The 24,223-nt window shown below is 49.0% G+C and overlaps 1 protein-coding gene across 1 annotated transcript in view; it reads left to right on the top strand.

Moving 5' to 3' along the window:
- GNB5 (G protein subunit beta 5) overlaps positions 1-24,223 on the top strand; it is a 458,941-nt gene that overhangs the window by 262,413 nt on the left and 172,305 nt on the right. The gene's annotated exons all lie outside the window — the stretch shown is intronic.

Here is a 24,223-nt window from a genome sequence, read left to right as displayed (position 1 = left end):
AAGGCACCCGCTCTCAGAACTGGTAGTTTGCCGCTCCGGTAACAACTGTGCCGGTAGCTTACCGGCACCGTTGTTACCGGACTGGCAAACCTGTAATGAGGCCCTTTGCCTCCTTATGGCAACCGCACTGACAGCACACTAGCTCCTTCTGATTTGAAGGAGCTACCAGCACAGCTGAACGTTGGAAGCAAAATGGTTCAACTGTCTTAATGGAAGAGGTTGTGGCAAGTGGCAGGAGCACTGGTACCACCACTGGTGCCTGCCCTCTACCTGTCCCTATGAGGGAAGGCAAAGGAATTCACCCTGACCTGCTGTGCTGCATGAAAGAGCACGAGGGGATCCCTATGGGCTCTATGAGGTGATGGGGGGTTAGGGGGGGAAACCCTTCACCCACCCTTAGCTGGTGATTCATCATCAGAAGAAGCACAGGCAGCCACGGCGGCACACGTAATATGTCTGGTGGAAGAACGCCAGGACAGGCAGCCACGGCAGCACACGTAATATGTCTGGTGGAAGAACGCCAGGACAGGAAGCCACGGCGGCACTCGTAATATGTCTGGTGGAAGAACGCCAGGACAGGCAGCCACGGCGGCACACGTAATATGTCTGGTCGAAGAACGCCAGGACAGGCAGCCATGGCGGCACACGTTATATGTCTGGTGGAAGAACGCCAGGAGAATTCCGCTCTGGCCTGCCACTGGCAACCAATGCCAAGTTAGTCTCCTATACTGATGGTCAGGTGGCAAAGCAATGACCTGGTGGAAGTGCTGGTCCCACCAGGTCTCATACATAAAGGCCATATTATTTAATAAATGTCTGCTAAAATGAATCTGAATCGAAACAGAGGTTGCCCTCATGCTATGCCTTGGGGAGTCTTTGGCTGAGGATGTCCACCACTTTGGAAGATGCTTCATGCTTCAGACTCATTTCTTTGCATTGGCTACCATTGAAGGCCCAAATACATTTTAGAATCTGTTTAATGAGCCTGTACCAATAAAAATTACGTGTTTTTGGCTACTAAATTGTGCATCTCAGGAAGTGTTAGCTTCATTTGAAGACTAGATGTGACTCAATTCTACGTTGCAATGTATAAAAGGGAGAAAACTCAGAAACTAGATTGTTCAGCTTATGCATGTGTCGATCAATGCACCAGTGTTATTACGCCTTACTCTTGATTGTCAGTATTTTGAGAACAGGACATTTTAAGAAAAGAGCTCAAAACACAATTCTACAATATTTGTATAAGGTCTAAATCCTGTTGCATTTCTTTTACTGTGTATGGCTGATTTTTGACTGATGTGCTGTTTTTCCATATGTACAGTGCTCCTATGCTATTGAGTTAGGTTTTCAGCTTATAAAATACATACACATTTTAAATGAATGCTGACCATGAAGAGGGCAATGAGTAATCTCTTTTCAAGTTACTGACCTCTAGCTTGGTCAATTGTACCAAGTATCAAAAGCACTCCCCTGTTAGCATCTATATCGCCCTAAGGGCTTCTCTAAAGTTCAATGATCCTTCAAATCTTGACCTCTCAATCTAATTAAGGTCCACTGTCACCAAACTAGTTCTTAACGTGATTGAAGTATTTATATTCGTACTCCCCCCATCGAGCTGTGATATAGATTTCCTCCCCAGATTGTGCTGACCTTCACGTTTCTTCCTATTTCCATTCTCAAAGGATAGGGAGAATGTTTCAGTGTCTCAGGGACTTTGTCTCCCAAGTAATGTTTCTTCACAAACTACCTACCGTTGGGGCATGACAGGTTCTGGTGGTCTGGAATGTAGGCAAACTGGTCCTCCTACACCACCTACTCCTGGGGTGTCATAACTATTATTCAAAACTCCACAGGCTTTCAGCTACACAAGGTAATACTAAACAATGAGCGGACGAATGTCATTTTAGCAGGAAGCATCGCTGGTCATTGTATAGTGCTAGTCAACTTGTATGCTCCAAATGTGGATGACCCCAGTTTTTTAACAGTACTTTTAGTAAGCTGCAGGAGTTCCTAGACTGTGCCGTGATCATGGCAGGGGGCCTGAACACTGTAACGGACCTCCAGTTAGATAGAGCCTCAGATAAGGTAAGACCCCTGGGCAGCCCTGCCAAGGCGCTCATAGACCTAAATGACAAGCATACCCTGTCAGACGTATGGAGGGAGGACCACAAAACACAACAGGAACACACATACTATTCCACTGTACATGATTCACATTTCCACATAGATAAATATATGCTTTCCAAATAATTGGCGATCTGGGTGAAACAATCCAACATCCTCCCCCGTACATTTGTCGGATCACTCCCCTATAAATGTAGAGTTGAATCTCCTTAATATCAATTTATACAACAGAAGTTGAAGGTTTAAACCAGATTCCCTATATGATATAGCATTTAAGGTGGATAGCCCACCTAATGTGTGGTTAATCTTGGCGGTAGAGGGTGACAGTCCTGATGAGTGGGGCTTGGAGGATAGTTGGCAGGAACGTGCAATTTGTTCGGCAAAGCACCGAAGGAAGCTACAGGATCTGGTATCGGCGCCCAGGTTTCTCTTTGTATTGGTCAAAGCAGATGCAAGGACAGCGCAATGCAATATGATGATGCCCATAAATATGCCCATGTTATAACTCGGGTAATCCAGGAACTTTTCCGGGAATTCATATTTCCCTCAAAGAATAGACTGCAGTTTTCAGCTGGGATTCTTTTGCTGCCCGTAAAAAAAAATAATAATAATATCCTGAGACCTTCCAGTTTCTTCTCGTGACTAAAATCCAGAATCTGAAATAAAAGGATATGGTTGTGCAACTAGCATGGATGGTAGGGGCAGATCTGAACCCTGCTTCCATGCCAAAAAACCCAGTCAAGGTAATGATTTATATAGCAAGCTTTCACACTCCTGCCAAACAATAGGAGAGGTGTGGTCATGCCATTGACGCAGGTATCATTTAGTGCCAATTCCTGGTGATGACCTCTGGGATGAAATGCATGCTGGGATTTGTAATCTTCCCATGGAGTAATATAACTAATTTAGAAACAGCTTTCTGTTAGAAATCTCCTTGCACGGCATAAGTAGTGGCTTGTGCACAAAGTACTGTGTTTATCATGATGTGAGTGTGAGACTAAAGGATAAAAGGGAAAGGGTCCCCTGTGTGTTTATACTGTGGCCCTATCTGATTGGTACCACGCATTTAAAAGCAGCTGCGTGAAGGTCTCTGTTTTCAGGTGGGTCTTTTGGGGGTAGATTTGGGAGCATTTTATTGAACTTGGAACTGGGTTTTATTTTACAGAGCAGATTTTAACTTTTCTTTTCTCGGGGGAGTCTCTGCTTAAAATAACAGGCAGATTTTTTTGAAGAGTGGGGGTGGCTGCCGAGTGGAATTGTAGTTTTGTGAATGTATAATTTAAAAATAGAAAAATCTCAAAAACACGTTTGATTTAGCTTGTTACGAGTATCTTCTGCTTTCTTTACTAAAGTACAAAGACAACCCAAAAGAGGCAGCGGGAGGCACTGTGCTCAGTGGTCTATGTGATCACGACGAACCACAGAATTCCGACGGCCAAAATGGCTAAATTAGTTTTTTGTTAAACCCCCTTTACCCCACATACATCTGCGGGGGGATACCCCCCCCCACAGTCTCCCCCATACTACTATTATATCCCATACCCCCCTATATATATATATATATATATATATATATATATATATATATATATATATATATATATATATATATTAGGGGGTCAGAAAAAAAAGTCTGAATTTCGCGAGTCAGAATTCTCAGGGCAACATTTTGGGCCATTACCACACAAGCTTTTTTCTGTTTCATGTATTTATTAAAACACTCACTGACTAATTACTCAGTGAGTGTTTTATTAAAAGAGAAACTATTGCCTTGGTTGCAACTCCCTTATTTGACTTGGTTGTGGGGGGGTCTGCTTTTTTGTTTCATGTTAAATAATTCGATCTGAGGAACCAGCATCAGCTCCTGGAACAGAAACTTTGAATGTCTGAAAAATAATGAAGCCCACAGCTTTAAGCAAGGCAGATAAATCTCTCCCAGACAATGAAACGCTGAGGTCGGGGGGACCAACCACCAGACTTCTTCACACGTGAGCTGCAGGACAAAATGGAGAAATTCAGTCCGTGCTGCCAGCATGCCTGGTTTTGGATTAGGCACGCATGCAATTAGTAGCATTTTTTTTGTAGGATGGGATGGGATGGCCAGGGGTCACAATGGATTGGCCAGGGGTCCAAGCGAATGGCCAGCGGTCACAGCTGCGACCCCTAAATGACGTCCATGCATAATGGGTACTGGACTAGCACCTATAACCTAAAATGCTAAGTAATACCCAATTGTTGAAGATTGTCTAGTTCCCCTGTGCCCATGTATCACGTTCAAAGATAGGTCAACGGGTCATTTATTTCAAAGTGATTTATTCACACCAGGTATTGTGCAACCAAAGATTTTCTAAAACACATTTTCTTCTAGGCTGATTAGTCAGTGAGTGTTTTATTAAAGTGATTTATTCTAAATAGTTATTAAGCAACCAAAGACATTGCAAAAAGCATTCCTTCATAGGCCTACAAGAGTTTAACTTTAAAAGTTTCCTCAGGACCGCCAGGGGGCGCGGAGCATGCTGGACATGTGAGACCAGCGCTCCTCCACCACCGCAGGTCCTAGCAATCTGAGCCAATCCCCGGCCGGGAGTTTTGAATAAACCCGACGGGAACGTGCGCCCCCGCGGCAGCGGCCCAACAAATCGAGCGCTCCTCTGAAAGTGGATATAGCCTGGCCCTGATCTGAGGCCCCGCTCGCCGAGCAACAGAGAGGACACCTTCTCGGAGGCCGGGCAGCGGAGCCACTGAAGGCGTCACCTCTCGCGGTGCCCCAGGCCTCGGCCAGACCTGCCGCGGAACCCGGAGTAGCCGGTCGTCATCTCCGCAGCCGCTGCCCGTGCCCATAACACTGAGAGGAAGACGCCGGAGCACGCCCCCCGCCGTGCGCGGATGCTGAGCGGGCCCTGGAGCTCTGCCCCGGTGGTGTGCGGACATCGCACGGGGCCAGGGACGAGTGGGGAGTTCTGGTGGGAGCCCCACACCACCAAGAACCGCTCCGGTGCGGACCACTAGCAGCAAATCGGGACTCCGGAAGCCTCCCGACCCATCCCCCGCGCACGGAGGCCTACTTGAAAAGGGGCCCCCAGTGAAGGGGTCCGAGGCCACAATGGATGTGTGGTGGCCCTCGACGGCCCGAAGAAGGTGAGGAGCGCAGGGGGGAGAACTGATACTCGGCGGACTGGGTTTGGCCCCCCCCCCGGGCACGGACCAGCGCAACTCACCCCATAAAAGCTGGCACGGCCTTCCCCCCTGGAGCACAGGGGTCCCCCGGAACATTTCAGCTGTGACACATCGGGGGAAACAAGCCCCAATCACAATCATAGCCTCCCTCGTGAAGACCGGAGCCATCACCGGGGTCCCTCCCCCACAGGCAAGCCTGCCTCCGCGGACGTGGGGAGAAAGGTTCAGGGCCTCATCAACCAACTCTTCACACTCGAGGGGGGCAAGGAAGTCCAGCTGGAAAGAGCCCACCGAGGGGGAGGTGGAGCGAGGGGCGGCCCAAGGTCCATAGTTGTGCGCTTCCTCCGCTACAGAGATAAAATGGAGGTCCTCGAGAAAGCGAGAAGGCTGGAGAGTTTCTTGTTCGAAGGAGACACAGTGAGGATTTACCAGGACCTCTCGGCTTTCACTCTTACCCACAGAAGAGAGTGCCGGCCACTCACCCAGTGGCTCACCAGCCAAGACATAAGATACAGGTGGTCCTTCCCATTCGCCTTATCTTTCGAACACTCAGGAGTGGACTATAGAGTAACCAACGGCAAGGAGGCATCCCAAGTGCTGCAGTTACTCAAGGGGGAGACCCCAGAGGAAGGAAACGAGATGGAGGTGCAAGAGCCTCGGAGCGCTGTGAGGGAGCCGGAGGGCCCCTGGTCCACAAAGAAGAAGATAAAGGGCCGAAGGAAATTCAAGAAACTTAACACCCCCACAACGGAAGCCGAAGGGGACTAAGTGGTCAGAGGCTCGCTACTAGTGAAATGGAGAGATTGAATCAAACAGCCCCGGCCGGGGACGCTGAGCTTAACGAGGGGACTGCGGTGGATGGACTTGCATTCACCTTGGTGGCTTGCCCGCTGGCAGGCGTCATGATAAAGAGGGGGACGGGGGAGAGGGGAAGGGAGGGAGTTGGGGTTGGGGATTTTGGGGACCCACACAGTCTCAAAACCACATTGGAAGGTGGCAGCAAGCACAGATCCGGGAAGACGGTACATACAAGACAAGGACCCAATGGCGGACAATGAGAATAGGGGCCGGGCCGAGTCACTGAGAATTGGCTCACTCAATGTAAAGGGTCTGAACTCCCCAGCAAAGCGCTCCCTCTTGGGGAGGGAAATGAAGAATGCTAAAATAGATATCCTCTTCGTACAGGAAACTAGAACGGTTACGGGAGAGGAGAGGGCCATCCCGGGAGCACACATGGGCCAGACCTTCTGGGCATCCGCTCCCACGAAACGGAGTGGAGTCGGGATCATCCTGCAGAGAAACCAGAGACTCACAGAGGTAACCAGGTGGGGGAGGGAAGACGGTAGAGCCATGATTATATCAAGTGACTTGCACAACTCCAGGGTCTCCCTTGCGGCGATCTAATGCTCTAATGTGGGCCAGGTTGAATTTCTCAAAGAGGTGATGGGAGAGATAATGGCCAGGACAGAGGGGCTCCTAATACTGGGTGGAGACTTTAACATGTGGGCAAATCGGGAACTAGATCATAGTGGAGGGGCCATCCTGCCAGGCAGCCGAGGGGGTAGACCCCAGGGGAAATTCCGGGAGCTGATGTGGGGCTATGGGCTCGTGGACACATGGAGGGAATTGCATCCGGAGGGAAAGGGATACACCTTCTACTCAGCGGTCCATGGCACCAGAACGAGAATAGATTACCTTTTCATGGGGCACCAGAACATGACCCGAGTGGAGTCCTGCATCATCCGCCCGGTTAGCTGGTCGGATCACAATATGGTCTGGGCAGAAATTAGTGTATCAGGTCTGACACCCAGAGAATCCCTGTGGAAATGCAATGACTTCCTGCTAAGGGACGTGGTTTTTAAGGAGGAGATGGAGAAGGTGATCAATGAATATTTTGAACTGAACAACACGGGTGAAGTCAACATAGAGACAGTGTGGGAGGCAGCAAAGGCGACCTGGAGGGGTGTTCTGATTAGAGAGGGGGCTTCCAAAAAAAGGACCAGGACTCTCCTGGCTCATAGGCTACGGGCGGAGATAATAGCATTGGAGGGATCTGAAGGGAAGAGGGATGAGGAGAGGGAAAGGGACTTGGGGAGGCAAGAGAGAAAAGGCAAGAGCTGAGAGCATTGGAGATGGGGAAAATTGTAGCGGGCCTCCAACACCTGCGCCAAAGGTATTATGAGAAAGGGGATAAGGCTGACGCCATGCTGGCGGCCAAACTCCGGGGCCAACAGAGAGATAGATGGGTGTCAAGGATCTCATGCAGGGATGAGGGGACAAAAACGGATCCCGAGGGAATAGTGGAGGAATTCGCGGGGTTCTATGAGACTCTCTACAGAAGGGAAGGAGAAGTGGAGGCGGAGGCACTGGGAGCATACCTCAGAGGAGTAACATTACCTGTGATGGACCCCCCAGAGACATCAGCTTTAGATGCCCCAATAACGTGTGAGGAGGAACTCAAGGCAATATCGGATCTTAAGCTGGGCAGGGCCCCCGGGGAGGACGGATTTACTGCAGGCTTCTATAAGGCCTTTGGAGGCCTACTAGCGGGGTTTCTAGCAGGCCTATTCACAAATATCATGAGGACTGGGAGAGCGCCTCTGCCTTTTGGCAAAGCACTGATAACAGTGATCCCGAAGGAGGGCAAGGATCCAACAGACTGACGGTCATATAGACCAATCTCCCTCCTGAATGTGGACGCTAAACTGTTCACCAGGATCATAGCCACGAGACTAGACAGCCATATGCCGGTACTCATCCACTCTGACCAGGTGGGCTTTATACAGGGGAGACAGGGGGCGGACACCCTCCGAAAAAACCCTGCACCTGATGAGGGGAAGCGGCCCCGAAGGGAGACAACCCTGTCCTGGTGGCCATCGACGCCGAAAAGGCGTTTGACAGGGTGGACTGGGAGTTTCTACATGGAGTCCTTGTCAAACTGGGCTTTGGCGAGGGAATCAGGCGAGCCATTAAGGCCTTATACACAGACCCCTCTGCTAGAGTCACGGTAAATGGTCGCCTTTCACGAACATTCAGTCTTCAAAGGGGGACGAGGCAGGGCTGCCCCTTCTCCCCAATCCTGTTCGCCATGACCATGGAAATACTCGCGGAGTACATCAGATGTGCCCCGATGGTCCGCGGTATTGATGTTGGAGGCCGGATCTTCAAGCTCGGCCTCTATGCAGATGACATACTGCTCCACCTGAGGGAACCCACTAGCTCGGTCCCGGCGGCTGTTTGGGTTATTGAACGGTTTGGCCAATTCTCAGGCTTCAGGATGAACATAGGGAAGTCAATGATCTTCCGCTTTGCCCCAGATGCAGACAGGGACCTCACGGAACTGTCCCCCCTGGGGTTTCAAATTCGTACCGAAGGGATTAAATACCTGGGGATCAACATCGTCCGGCCCCACGAAGATCTAAGCCAGGCAAATTACCCCCCGCTGTTTGAAAACTTATTTAAAGATATGGAGACATGGGGTAAGGGGCAAATCTCGTGGATGGGAAGGATAAACACTGTAAAGATGAACCTCCTCCCCAGAGTCCTGTATGTTTTCCAGATGCTCCCTTTGGAAGCCCCAGAAGCACTTCTTAAAGAAGCCAAAAAACGCATAACGAGATTTATATGGCAAGGCCAGAGACCCAGAATAGGTTATGAAACACTCACCCTCCCCAAGGATAGAGGGGGGGTCGGCCTCCCAGACTTACAAACTTACCACAGAGCGGCCCAGCTCAGAACCCTGGCCCCCCACCTCAGAGAGGACCCCAACAAACAATGGGTCTTTCTTGAAAACTCCCTCCTGAGCCCTGTCACAGTGGGTGAGTGGTTATGGGTCCCGATGAAAAAGCTGCCAAGGAGAATCAGGGATCGCCCAATACTAGTAACAATGTGGGAGGCGTTGGAGGGTAAGGGACACGGTGAGAAGGTGACCACTTGGTCCTCCCCCATGAGTCACATCTGGTCCACACCAGTTTTAGAGGAAATCCCAGGTCATGAACACTATCAACCCTGGTTTGACGCGGGCCTATGCAGAGTTGGTCAGTTGGTCAGGGAGGAGTCCTTTATAAGTATCCAAGAGCTTGAGGAATCCTTGGGAATAGGTAGGCTCTCCCCACTCCTTTACCTGAGACTTAAGGGAATCCTAATGAAACCAAAATTAAAGCCCAAATTACAAAGAAAACTCACTCCAGTTGAAAAATTTTTAGATACCCATGTAGAAATGAGAGGCGTCATCTCACTCCTTTACTCCGCCCTTTTAACCCCCTGGGAGGGAACCACCAAAAGCCTCAGGGGGAAATGGGAAAGAGACTTGGGTTGTAGTATCGGAGACGGTCTCTGGGGGCGACTCTGTAGTAGATCATTTAAGACCTCAATCTCCTGCCAATACAAAACCCATGCTGTCAAACTCCTGCACAGATGGCAGTATGACCCGATCACACTTTCTAGGATGTTCCCAGACGTAATCCCCCTTTGCTGGCATGGGTGTCGGGAGAGGGCAAACTATTGGAACATGTGGTGGACATGCGGGAAGGTTCAAACTTATTGGGCCGAAGTCCTTAGCTGGCTGAAAGAGGCGGGAGAAGGTGTGCTCCCAATGGACCCGATGTTGGTACTGTTTGGCCTGCAGCATAAGGATGACCACTGGGAAAAATTACCGGACCTCTCGCACTCCCTACTGTTGGCAGCCAGAGCCGCCCGCGCTAGAACGTGGAAGAGGCCCGCCCTCCCCTCAAGGAAAGAATGGGTGATGATTGCCAAAGACATATTCCTTATGGAAAGACTTACTGCGGCTTTACATGGTTCAAGCACCCAAATAGAGACAGACTGGCTGCAATTTCAAGAGGTGTTTGGCAATACACAGGCCACGTCCTGAGACCCTCAAGTGTCCTTGGCCCGGCCCAAAAACAAGCCCCAACATGGCCTTGGAACTCGGAAAGCCGGTCGACCACTGGCGGAGAAAACCCGGATTGACGCTGCCCTATGCCGCATCATTCCTATAAGCAGACAGCAGCGCTCGAGATACTGTGTGGGGGGGGGGGAACAAACGCAGGGAATAATGGCTTATAGTTTGATTTGTTGAGGGTGAGTGCCCAAATCTTGTAATTTGCGTACCTATGCTGTTGTTTGCCAAAAATCAATAAAAATTGAATTTAAAAAAAAAAAAAAGTTTACTCAGGGCCTGTCCTCAGTGTCTGGATGACGCTTCTTAAATAGTAACCAAAAATCATATAATCACACTGTTGCTGTAACTACCAGTGGTTGTTTAAATGCCATTCATATACACATTTATAATAGGTTGAAGATGGTAATTCATTTGAATATTCTGTGTTTTCGTTGATGCGATTCTATCTCAGTTGGGTCTATTTTGTTTCAATGTGATTCATTGTAATTGTCCATATACTGCGCCTTCGTCCCTCGCAGTAAGCCATATCAAGTCTCTACGAGTTTCGTAGCGTTTTTTTATGACTAAGAGTGATCACTCTTACTCGGAACAGACTGCGACAAACATCACAGTGACTTGATATGCCTTACAAGGCTTTGAAGCTTTGACTACCACTACAGTGGTTGTACCCAACACTTACTCATTTAGCCAACTACCGTTAGTTACAGCAACAGTATGAATATATGATTTTTGGTTAGCATTTAAGTAGTGTCATACACACAATGAGTACAAGTAGTGAGGAAGCTTTTAAAGTGAAACAGTGTAGGCCTATGAAGGAGTGTTTTTGTACAATGTTTCTGGTTGCCAAATAACTATTGTGAATAAATCATTTTGATGAAATACTCGCTGAATAATCGGCCTAAGAGAAAATGTTTTTGAGAAGGTCTTTGCACAATATCTATTGTGAACAAATCACTTTGAATGAATTTGCCTATTGAGCTCTCTTTGCACATAATGCATGGGCACAGAGGGACTAGACAGTCTACAACAATCTGGTATAATAGTTACCTGGGCCTTATGCTCAGATGGTGCCCCTGTCTGATATCTGAAGTAACTGTGAACGTGATGCTACTTAGGGACCAAGAGGCAGTTACGAGTGCATTTATAAGGTAGTCTTCTGCTTTCTATGGTGAGGCAGAGACAATGCCAAATGATAAGCTAGCAGAGTAGCTTGTCAAAATCGAACTGGCATGAATAGTTGAAGAACATGGTAGCCTGCTGAACGCCCCTTCCACATTTAAAGAGTTGGCAACACGTTACGGGACCTCGCCAACAAAAAGGCCCCAGGCCTGATGGTATCACAATAGAATACTAAAAGGAGTTTTGTCCATCTATGGCCCTCTTCTTATTGACATGTATCTAGAATCACTGGGCAAGCAGAACTTGACCCCAACAGTGAGAGAAGCCGTCATTACACTAATTCCATAACCTGGAAAAAACAACTGGCTGCGTGCATTACATAGTCCCCTCTCCTTATTGAACATAGATAAAAAGGTAGTTACCAAACTGTTGGCAAGCAGAATATCCCCTCTGATTAATAAATGTGTCCTCTCCGACCAATCGACCTTCGTACCAGGGAGATCTATGCAGTTCAACCTCGGCAAGTTCTTCACAATCCTCTTTCTAATAGACCCAGAACCAAAGGCAGTACGTAAATTAATACCAAATGATATAGGTACACGCGCAATGTGTGACCCTCAGCGCCATGCAACGACCACAATCTGACTCCCTCAGTGGTTCCACAGTCACTCCCTTCCTCTCCCTATCCGCCTTCCTATTCATCTACTCAGAGCAATTAAGCACTGGCAGCACCTCACCACAAAACACACTGAGGTCAACAACCAACATATTACATAAGATTTAAAGTCTTTGTAAAAAACACATCTGTCCGTTTGGGAGACCCCTCTAGACCTTCGGCTTCACATGACTGCAGAATTGTATGAAGATTATGCACGCGCAGTTCACAGCGTCAAACTACGTCTTTTCTGTAAAGCATTGGATATACTGTATGTTAGGATGTGTAGGTGTGCAGACAGAACTCGTTTCTAGTGTGGTACGGCTGCTAACCCAACCTCAAAATTGCCTCACATAATACGGACTGGTGGTGTCCATTCCGGTCCCAAAGTTCACGCAGTGTCCCTTTTGTTTACCGTTGTTTTAAGGTACTCCAGCCTAACACAAAAGCAGTATCGGTCCAAAAAGTAAGGGGGACCCCCTAGCTCTCCCAAAGGGGTTTATAAATGGCATGAACTAACTCCCATAGCCAGGCCAAAACAACTGAGACCATTAAGGAAGAAATGTTGGAAGATAAACGTTCAATTTCACAAGCAGCAATGGCTGAGACATTAAATCTGCATGAGATTCAATTGGCGCACAAGAGAGCAGCATAGCTCAGAACTGCTGCAATACTATTGCCCAGTTAAATGGTGCTAAATTCTAACCTGTGTCATGGAGGTTGAACCCAAATGTTTGCGGCGTGCCTTAACTAAATGAGCTACCTCATTTATTTCGATGTTTTATTTATGTGAAATTGTAGTAACCAAAACAAAAGCTTTTTATAGGCGTATAGTGGTGTACTTGTAACTAGCATTTTGCATATTTAGAGTAAATTCCGACTTTGCTAGTTTTCCACCTGCATTTGTGGAGTTACTTTTTCCATTATGAGTCTAGGCCTCAAGACGATTGTAAACTCGACCTGTTAATCGTGCCCTAATCCAAAACAATTGTGGCAAATTACGATGTATTGTACAGTCCTGTAATCATGCAATCTATCATCCAATACTAGCACAGATAATGCGTGCGAGTGACAACTTCAGGACTCCTATTGATTCACGTGTAAAAATGCAGCGTTTCTAGGCGCTCGCCTATGAGAGCTGGGTCTGCGCTGCCCTGTAGTTGCCTGACCCCAGCGTGAAGTCATTGTGCGCAGCTTCCCTCCTCTGCTTATTTTCTAATCTCCCCCCTCCACAGTTCAACCCCCCCTGCTCCAGGATGCAACCCACTGCCCTCCAGTAACACCTGCGGCTCCGCGCAGTCTGCTAATACAGCGCTCTGGGATGGAAAGCTTACCTGCCAGGCCAGCACCGGGAGCCTGAGGCGTCTGCCAGGAGCGGTGCCTGGGAACTTCTGTGGACTGCTGGGTGCTGCAGAGGGCGGTACTGGTCTTAAAGGCACAGCTCCGCCTCACCAATTGCCATGTACGGGATGAAAGGGCGAAAGGCACTGATATTTCCCAGGCTGCCTGGAGCTGAATAAGTGGGCACGCGGAGTCAGGCATTCCATTCGCTCCAAAAAATTGCTTACAATTAAAAGCGGGCTTGTTTTAAGAGCGCGTCTGCCTCCTGCCTGGCGCCATGCAGGCAGATGGCTGGGGTCACGGGGTGTGTTGCATTATCAAAGAAAGTTAACACTTCAAGTGTTAAACTTTCTTTGATGAACGCCGTGATGAAGGGAACCATGAAGGGAACCTGCAAGAAAGAGTCCCGGTCCTGAAAAAACAGTGCTGGTGTTGGCCACTGCCAAACACCGGTACAAATTAATCACTGGCAGTGGCCATGCTACTGGACACCAAGAAGGCAGTTGATTCCTTGACTGGGCCTTCCTTTTTGTGGGTTTTGTGCGGGTATAGGCGCTTATGCGCACTCATTAGTCAGGCCTCTATACACTAATCCTATGGCCAAACTGTTCATAAATGGTATTGCTTCACCCCAGTTTGAGCTCTGCAGAGGCACGCACCATTGTTGCCCCTTGTCGCTGCTCCTGTTTGCGCTGGCCATTGAGCCCTCGGCTTGTGCTATACACACGGAACACATACATAGGTGTCTCATTTTCTATACCCAAAGTGTGAAGCTCTCCATCTGCACAGACGACCTTTTGATCTGTGTTTCATACCCCGACGATAACATGAACCCCATTGTGCGGCCAGTGGTGCAGTTTGGGGAATAGTCTGGACTCTGAATAAACTGGGCTGAGATCAAGCTACTCCTGCTCACGTCCAATATGGCTCAGTTCCAGACTGATTGGGGATTTAGATGGTGCCCAGATGGAGGGAGGAACTACCTTACAGCCAACCCTGCTATGGAAGCTAAGCTAGGTAGGTGGGGTAAACTTCTGCTATCCATTGTCACACGCATATCGGTTATCAAAATTGTGGTTCTCCCCAAATTCTTATAACTATATATACATATATTTATAAACATCTCGATTAGGCCATGCAGGGCATACTTTGACAGACTAAGCTCTGTGTTGATCAAATTCATCCGTGCAGGCAGACAGGCGACAGTAGCATGGGAGGTCTTTACGCTCCCATTCGAGGAGGGAGGCCTGGTGGCCCTAGACTTTGATATATATTATCAAGTGGCGATTGGTTGGAGCGCAATGCTCCAGCTGCAAATGATCTAGCACAGAGTTAAAGGGGAAATAAATGCGATAATTAACATGTTTCTGCACATATCACAGCCCTCCAACATAGTGCAGCAACTCACGAGTAATGATCAGCCATGACACACGATTGCAACAATGCATTGAAGGGTCCAGGAGTGGAGAAGTGGTAAGTTTAGGACAGCCAGGTGGAAATTGGAAAGCGCTCTGGGCCACAACTTATCAGAAGATAACTGGAGATGACTAGCCAGGCAAGTCAGTACAGTCTCCATGAATTACAAACGCAAGCTCCTACATTTCAAATGTATGCATCAGGCCAGAAATAAAAAATGTGACTAGGCACATGCCTGTGCTGTATGAGCAGGGACGTCATTTCACCAAAATGCCAGGGGTAGCGGAAGTGACATCACACGACCCTTGATCCCCTCATGACATCACAGGAAGTGATGTCATTTGACCCTACTCCGAAGTGATATCGCAGGAAACGATGGCACACAACCTTTCACCCGTTGACAAAACAGGAAGTGGCATCACATAACATTATACACTATGAAAAATATGGTAACGATTTCACTATAATGTGATGTACATTTCATACAAGAATGGATCAGTGTGTATAGGCCCATATTACCAAATTACTGTGAATGCAAGCAGACGTCCATGACCAAATGATAATGATGTGTTATTATATAGCACTTACACTTAAGCGCTTTATATAGAAAAAATATACACCCAATACCACCCAACCTGTGTTGGTACTCATTTATCGACTTCAGAAGGATGAAAGGCTGAGTTTAGGCGTTTAAGAACAGACTAAATCAGTGACTCACCCCCTGAAGTGTGCCTGAAATAAATCTTTAATGAGTCTAGCAATTATTGTGTAGAACTCCAGAAAGAAACATTATTTGAAATTCCTATTATTTAGGGTCAGTGGTGAAAGTGTTAGCCTTGTGGCACTCCAATTCTTATTTTTCTTCTTTTTGTTAAGGGGCCTGAACAGGAAAGCCAGCCACTCCAGAAGTAAAGAGCCACATGGTGCTGGCCACAGCCCAGGAACTTGCATTAATAAATAAAAATTAAAAAAAATGTAGCTATTTTTTTTAGAGGGCGCAAGGGAGACATCAGAGGTTGCAGTTGCGACCTCTGGCGACCCCTAAATGACATCCCTGTGTATGAGGCAGACTTTCTACATAGAGGTTTCAATTGGTTGGAGTTATCAGGGTCGAGACTCTCTGTCCGCTGCGCACCTCCTATTAGTGGTTTCAGGTTCAGTCTGCAGCCTGGATCATGGTTCGTCTGGGGACCAACTCCAGAGTTCCCAATTATTTGAAAGTTAGTTGGGATGACAAACCTTTGAATGATTGTGGGTGCTGGCTGGATTCGATTGTCCAAAACCTGGCAGTTATGCCTATTGTTTCTATTGTTTTAAGTCATGGGGGGTCATTCCGAGTCCGGCGTTAAGGGAAAAACGAGGCCGGTAAAGGAATAACGACTTCCTTTACCGTTACGGGCCATTCTGACCCGCCACACCGTTATTTACGCCACCGTAAACTACGATGGCGTAAATAGCTGACCAGTGTCGCGCGCCCGACAACCATCGCGGAAATAACGGGAAGGCGTAAACCATCTCTGATTCCAAGCAAAGCGAACACGGAAATAACGACCTCCACAAGGGCGCAAAGTACCTTACCGCCATGGCGTTAATACCGGCATCGCGGGGAAGGTGTTAACAACCCTGATCAGTGTTTGGAAGAGGAACAGGTGCACTCAATCAGCACAGGTGGAGGCAATAGAGTCTGGCACAGCACAAAAGGAGCACACCCACACACCACACTCCCTCCCACACCAAGATGATACCAATTGTAGCAGCATTCCTGGAGCTGGAGGCCCTGCTTGCAAGGCAGCAACTACGACAACAGCAACAACAGCAACCACAGCCCCCACCACAGAGGATGCACAGGAGGAGAAGAAGGGTGAGACAGGGCCAGCATGCCCTACCGGTGCAACCACCATTACCACGCCGGCAGCCCCCAATTCCCCGCATCAAAGCCACCCGCTTCAACCTCACACCAGAGCAGATCCACACCCTGTACCGGCTTGACTGGGACACCATAACCACCATAGTGGCCCTGATACATACCGACATAGTGAGCCTCATAGAAATCAGCACTGCCATCCCCCCTCTACTAAAGGTAGTGCCCGTGCTCCACTTCCTTGCCACAGGCACCTACCAGCATACAGTGGGGCACATGCATGGCATTTCACAGCCAATATTTTCCCGGATACTCAACCAAGTGCTGGATGCCCTCCTCAAGCACAGAAGGGACTACATATGCCTCCCCCGGACTCCACAGGAGATTTATGATACCAAAGCTGCCTTCCATGCACTTGCAGGCATGCCAAATTGCATAGGTGCCCTCGACTGCACCCACGTAGAATTGGTGGTTCCTCATGCCATGGAGGTGCCGTATCGCAACCGCAAGCAATACCACTCCATCAACGTCCAGATGGTGTGTAATGCCAGTAAAGCCATCACACAATGCAATGCTCGGTACCCCGGATCAACTCATGACTCCTTGGTCCTGCGGAACTCAACACTACCAGGCTACATGGACCGACATGCCGGACAACGTACCTGGCTGCTTGGTGAGTAACCGTAATGGGCCATGGCAGTACATTGGGGCTCTGAGTAGGTTGTCAGCATACCCCACTGTGAAAGGGGGTGGGGGAGATGCATACTCCACCCGGGAGGGAAAGTGGGGGGGGATGCATACTCCACCCGGGAGGGAATGTCAACGCCATTGTACGTTGTGCACCTCACAGAACACTGTGCCCCATGACAAGTGGCACGCCACATTACCACCTAACCACACAGTTGTGAATATGAGCCAACACCTAATGGTACCTGACAAACAGTTACCCTGGCCAAAGACCACGACACATGCACCACACATCGGTGGACCTTACACACCGTAAGGTCATCGTGCACCATGCAGTGCAACAGCACCATGTCGCTGACTCCTGCATCTCAACACAAAGGACAGTCATCCATGGGAGTGCATAGAGGTTAGTCTAACAGGGATCCTACTGCGTGTGACTGGTTCGGCACCTCCATAGGATAGCTGCCAATCACCATGATAGGGATCAGTGCTGAATGAAGGGTATGCTACCAACTACTACCAACACACCCTTACAGCAGGTCTTACGCAAGTCATCAAATAATGCAGTCCAACACTGCTGCATGCATAAACGATGCACATGCAACAAGACATGAGTGCGCACCATGACACATCAGGGAGAAGCTACCCCCTCCATCATTCCATCGGCCAGCACACATGGCCGGACCAGTAATGGGTTGACTGTATCCAGGGACATGTGTGCATGGCCAGTCATCACCCGCTGCAATGTAAGACTAGCACAGTTCTCCACCATGAATGTACTAACACTTACCTTCATTCCACTCTCATGCAGATGATGCTGGCTACCCCTTGAAACCGTGGCTCTTGACCCCGGTCCGCAACCCCCAAAACAGGCACGAGGAGGACTATAATAGATCTCATACCCGTACACGGGTGGTCATAGAGCAGGCCTTCGGCCTTCTGAAGGCACAATTCCGTTGCCTCAGCCGGTCAGGTGGGGCCCTCATCTACAGCCACGAGAAGGTGTCCAAGATCACCATGGCATGTGTAATGCTGCACAACATGTGCATCCGTCGGGACGTGCCACTGCCCCCTGACGTGGGACTGCTACCACCAGATGAGGAGGAGGAGGAGGTGGAGGAAGGAATGGCAGAACAGCAACACGGTGCCGATGCACGGGAGGGACGTTCCGTGCGACAAGCATTGATCGAGCAATATTTCTGAATCACAAGTCAGCTGAGGGGGTGAGGATGACAGGGCATTGGGCACTGAGTGTGGGGATACATGTACTACATGCACTGTGAGACATTAAAAGACACATGCACAATAATGAATGTCCACTCTGTATTGTAGGATAGACCAAACTGTGTATTGTATGATGATGTCCAAACGTGTACAACAGATCCTTCACCCTCACCCCCCGCCCCCTCCCCCCCCAACTCCCACACACTCCCTCAACCCCCTCCCCCTCCCCCTCAACTCCCACACACACCCTCAACCCCCTCACCCTCCCCCCCAACTCCCACACACACCCTCAACCCCCTCACGCTCCCCCCCAACTCCCACACACACCCTCACCCTCACCCTCCCCCCCAACTCCCACACACACCCTCAACCCCCTCACCCTCCCCCCACAACAACCCCACAATGTTCCCATCAGTGCAGCATTGGCCACATGTGTGTGGCTGCACGGTCAATGGGCACTGCCAGAGCCTGGGGCATCCCTTCCATTCCGGCGCATCGTGCGCAGTTACCTACGGACCGGGCTGGTCTGCGTGGAGGAGCTCTGGGAGGGTGGCACCTCCTGCTGGGGCTGTGGTCTGGGGGGTGCTGCCTCCAGGGCATCAGCAATCCTGCCAAGCATCTCACAGATGCGGTTTGTGCTGGTACTGATGATCTCGCCCAGAGCCTGAAGGTCATTATGAAGCACCAACCCTGATTCCCGGTTGTCCCGGAGAAACTCCTCTATCATGCCTGTGAGGTGCTGGCAGCGCACTGTTTCTGCAGCCGATGTGGGCGATGTGGTCGGCAGGCTTCGTGTTGTTGTGCCTGCAGGACTTTCAGGACTTCCTGCAGGGGAAGTGGGCACATGACAGACAGGTGTATCCCCTTCGCCTGTGAGCCCTGGGCCGTCACTCGACCCAGGGTCGCTATGGGCAACCTGGCTGTACGAGGGAGTGTCTGGGCTCTGTACATAGTCATTGGGCTCCTCCACGTTGTCAATGGTGTTTGGTGATGTGCTGCCTGGCACATCGAGGATGCACATGGCAGCATTCTCCCCTGACGCACTCGATTCCTCATGGTGCAGCATGGGGCATGTGTCCCGCAGAACTGCAGGCATGTCCAGGGCCGCGGATGGGGGTTGTGTACCCTCCATGGGGGTTGCTGGGGCAGGTGGTGTGGCATGTGCCTTCTTCCTGCTTGCAGGTGTGCGCTGTCCCCTGCCTGTGCCCCGGGAGGTACTTGTCCGGGGGCCTTCCTGGTCCTCACTTTCATGACCGGTGCCTGTGGGGGGCAAGAGAGAGACGGCATGAGCAATGATCTGGGGGTCAGAATTACTTCCAGACAATGGTATTACGATGGGATAGCAGCGTTTTGGTGACATTTGGGTGCTGAGTGGGACTGTGATCTTTGCTTGGATGGGAAAAGCATACTGTCGGCAGGGTCACTCATGTTGGCGGAGTACTGTGGTGACTGACATTGACCAGCTTTTTGTGTGGCATGTCCAATATGGGTGTCAGCCTTGCACCTGACATCATCCTGGGTCCCAGTTGTAACGGCATCATTGGAGGGGGGGGGGTTTACCCAAACATGATGTGACTCCTTGACCAGCCCTTGGCGATGACTTGCATTAGGGATGCATGTACTGTTTACACTTATGGCACTCACCTGCGTCAGCTGATGAAGGATCATCGCAATCCATATCGCCGACACCTTCGATGGCTTCTGTGCCCATCATCTCCGCACATGTTTCCTCCCAGGGCATCATTTTTATGGGTGAGGCTGGGCCTCCTCCTGTCTCTAGGGCCAGATTGCGGTTTGCTGAGAGGATGGCCCGCACCCTCAGACGGAGGTCATCCCAGGGTTTGCGGCAATGCGTCGTGCTGCGGGGGGTGTTTGCGACAGCGCTCACCCTCTGCGAGACCAGCTCCCATATCTCCTTCTTCCTGAGGATGGTGGGCCTGCGCATGTCGCTGCTGAAAACAATCTCAGCATGTTCATGCAGAGTATCGACAAGTACCTGGAGCTCATCCTGGGAGAATTTCTCCTTCCTGATGCGCGCAGCACCCTTTTTTAATGCTTTTGGCATGATGCCGGTCTCTGGAGTCTATTTTGCCTATCACAATATGCCCACGAGTCCTGTATGGAGAGGATTGCAATGGATTGTGATTTTAAAGATGGCCGCCATGATGCTTCCCGTTCCTGTTCGATGACGTAATTTTCGTCTACGGTTTTTACGGGTGCCCGTAATTTACGGTCATCGTTAATTACGGGCACCGCTATTTACGCACTACGTGGAGGGCGATGGTGTTAGTTACGTCTCGGTTGTTGTCGGTAAGGGGTTTGACGCGCCCTTTACCGGTATGGCGCTAGGGGGTTTACCGGCATGGCGGAAAGCTTGTGCCCGCGAGGTCGGAATATGGTGCTAATTACGCCCTGCTACCAACGCGGATACAGTATTTCCGCCATGCCGGTAAAGTCAGAAATTTAACGCGAACCTCGGAATGAGGCCCATGGTCCAGTCAAAGAATTATTGGTGCATATGGTTTGGTAGGGTGGTGGACAGCTGTCTCACTTCCTGACTGAAGATGAACAGGCACACTCCGCTGATCCCGGCATCAGAACAGGCTACCCAGCCCAACTGGCCCCCGGACGTGGGAGGACCAGATACCAACTCTAATTAGAGTCTACCACCCTACCAACATCTGCCTTGAAGAAGACTTAGGTCGACGCGCGTCGGCTGTTTTGCACTCACCAATGTTGACCAACTGGCTTTAATTGCCACACTGATGATCTTTGGTTATGGTATACCAACATAAATAAAAAACCATATGCACCAATAATTCTTTGACTGGACCATGACTTAAAACAATAGGCATAACTGACAGATTTTGGACAATCGAATCCAGCCAGCGCCCACAATCATTCAAAGGTTTGTCATCTCAACAGACTTTCTACATATGTTATGGAATTGCGCTGTTGTGGCCTCATACTACAGGCAATGCTTGGGGAAATAATTGGGACTGATATCCATATTACTCCAGAGATAGGCCTATTGTGCCTCACCCGGTGCTTCCCAGAGAAGGATTGTAGATTTCTGGGTATTGCTCTGATGATAGCGAAGCACTGTATTGCAATGGGCTGGTGGGCACAACAGGCTCCGGTTGTAGATAACTGGTTGTGAGACCTTATTTGGTGTAATGGGCAAGAGGACACTTAAGGAGCGGGTTACGCCTTCTGCACAGCCCAAGCACTACTGCCCTGGTTCAGGCTTCACCTCAATGGCAGGGTGAACCCCCAGTGAAGATGCAGTTACCTGGACTGATAGATATTGGTGTGTGGCTGTGCCGAATGGTCTGCTGCACGCTCAACGTTGTGTTAGGGGCTGCTTCACTTAGATTTGACTTGATGATGAAGTGTGGTATCGGATGTGCATACTGCTAAGCATGTGCCATTGAAAAATAAAGTAAAAAAACGATCATGCCTTTTAAGGCATGCATGAAATTGACACAATGGTAGAGAGAATATGTGGCTCATCTTAGTCTCACAACGATTAAAGTTAAATTTGAGCAATAGTCCATGGAAATATGTGCGAAGGTGTACGTGAAATTATGGAAAATACATTCCATTTAACCAATGTCTTCTGAAATGTGATTGGTGCCGTTAAATCTCCTTTCTCCTTTAACCCTGTCCCAATTGCAAAAGATCCCTGCCGGATTCCACAGAAGTTCAAACCAACAAACAGAATTGGCTGCTGAATTCACAGTGGCACACTCATTCCATATGTTGTCAGCTTTTACAAGCACTCATTTCAAGTGCCAGTACTGCAACCAGATTGCCATGCATATGGACCTTCCTGTAGCCTGTGGGCCTCATCAGGGGTTGGGCGGTAGCCCTTGAATGCAGCGGTAACAGGGGTTACTGCTGCATTTAAGGGTCCGCCCAATCATGGGTTTGGTGTGTAAAAATGCTGATTGCGCAATTACCGCTCAGTAATACCCCTGGCGGTAATTTCGCCCTGAAAATTCCCCTTTGGGTCCAGTGGGCCCAATGGGCAATAACAGTTACCGCCCAAACTGTGGTCCGGCGGTAATGCCACTGGATGGGGGGGCATAATGCAAATAAAGTTGGGTGGTATCCCAGTCGGGATACCGCCCAACTTATGATGAGGCTCTGTGTCTATACAGTTGGAGCAATCACTGACAGCCAAACCAGTATTATTAACCTGGAAGGTTAGAGATTCATCCTGACTGCTTCAAACTGCCAAAATAGCTTCAGCACTTGGGGCAGACATGGGTTTGAACCCAGCAGGTCCAAATTCTAAAGGGGATGAATTGAGTATTTCATATTTCCAAGGCGACGAAATGGGTAGTGCCGAGTAGTGTGATGTGCAGTGCTACACAATGGCACAACTCCATAACCAAGTGATAAGTATACCTGAAACGTATTATAAAAAGTAAACTACAATTTATTTTAAATTGCTCAAATAAAGGAAACCATTAGTGGGTGACCAGCTATAAAGAGGAAGGATTCATGTTTCATTTTCTGTTTTTGCCTACTCTGGCAGGTCAGAAGAAAGAGGCGGACCAGTATTTTCAATGTTCGACTGATGTTTATTGAAAACAATAGAAACATGTCTATCTTTCCCTATGCTAAAGTCTTCCCCACCTAATACAACTAAGCTAGGATGCTCGTCTGGTCTTAAGTCCAAAGTAAGTCTGTCCTCCGTCGAAAAGCTAATCCTTACTGACCCTACCACTTATCCTAAATAACTAAAGACCAGGAAAATAACTCCCTTTGCCTAGGCTTGCTATGCCAGCAAAGATTTCTCAGTACAGGATATTCAAGTAACTTTTTGCTATTTCCTGTACCAATTCGTTTAGTTCTTTCAAAGGAATTCTCCACTTCCCTTTCTTTATTTCTGTTTGAGCTCTCAAGTTCCTCTCTCGGATGCTCTGACTGCTGAATATTAATTTACTCTGTTCCTCTGAACTATATTTGGAAACTGTTATTTTCGTGACACCAGTTTCTCCACTTTCGTAGCTCCTTGATTATTACTTATTATCCCTTGGGATATCCTTGTCTTCACACTGGGATCTGTGCAGTGTACCCAGTGATCTGTTTCACTCCTCTTATAAGCTTTCCATTCACTGGGACAAACAGGTTGAGTTCCTGAACAGGACTCACTCTTTTTATAATTTATACCATCACTGGGAGGAGTATGCTGCTTCCAATGCGTGACTCTCACTCATCTTAGTAAATACACACTCACTGGGACGAGTAGGCTGAGACCCTTCCTGATTCTCAATCTTCTTAATGTATTCACATTCACTAGGACGATTAGGGTGAGTCCCTTTGTGATTCTCACTCTTCTTGAAGAATTCACATTCACTGGGACGAGTAGGCTTACTCGAATCTGTATATTCACTTCTGTGATTAGTAGGTGGGATATTATTTGGCCTCTCGTTATATGTGCCTTGTCCCCCAGGCCTCCTGGTCTCCACGTTACCTGTAGTGTAAGAGTGCTGTGTCCCCGGGTCAGCAATCACCTTTGGCGTTCCTCTGTGGTTCGTCAAGATGGTTGCTGTATTTGTTTTGTCTCCTCACTACAGTGTCTTTCTCCTCCTGTGGTCTCAGCATGGAAAGGCGTTGTTTTTCCTTATCCTTCCTAGCCACCACCGGGTATGTACTCCCTCTGTGTCCAGTTGTGGTTCGAGCACTTCCTAGCCACGGCTTCTCT

The sequence above is a fragment of the Ambystoma mexicanum genome, chromosome 11, assembly GCF_040938575.1.
Source record: "Ambystoma mexicanum isolate Mex_15411 chromosome 11, UKY_AmexF1_1, whole genome shotgun sequence".
Classification (NCBI taxonomy): Eukaryota; Metazoa; Chordata; class Amphibia; order Caudata; family Ambystomatidae; genus Ambystoma; species Ambystoma mexicanum.
The sequence above is the reverse complement of the archived record's forward strand: the minus strand, read 5'-3'. Positions and strand labels throughout refer to the sequence as shown.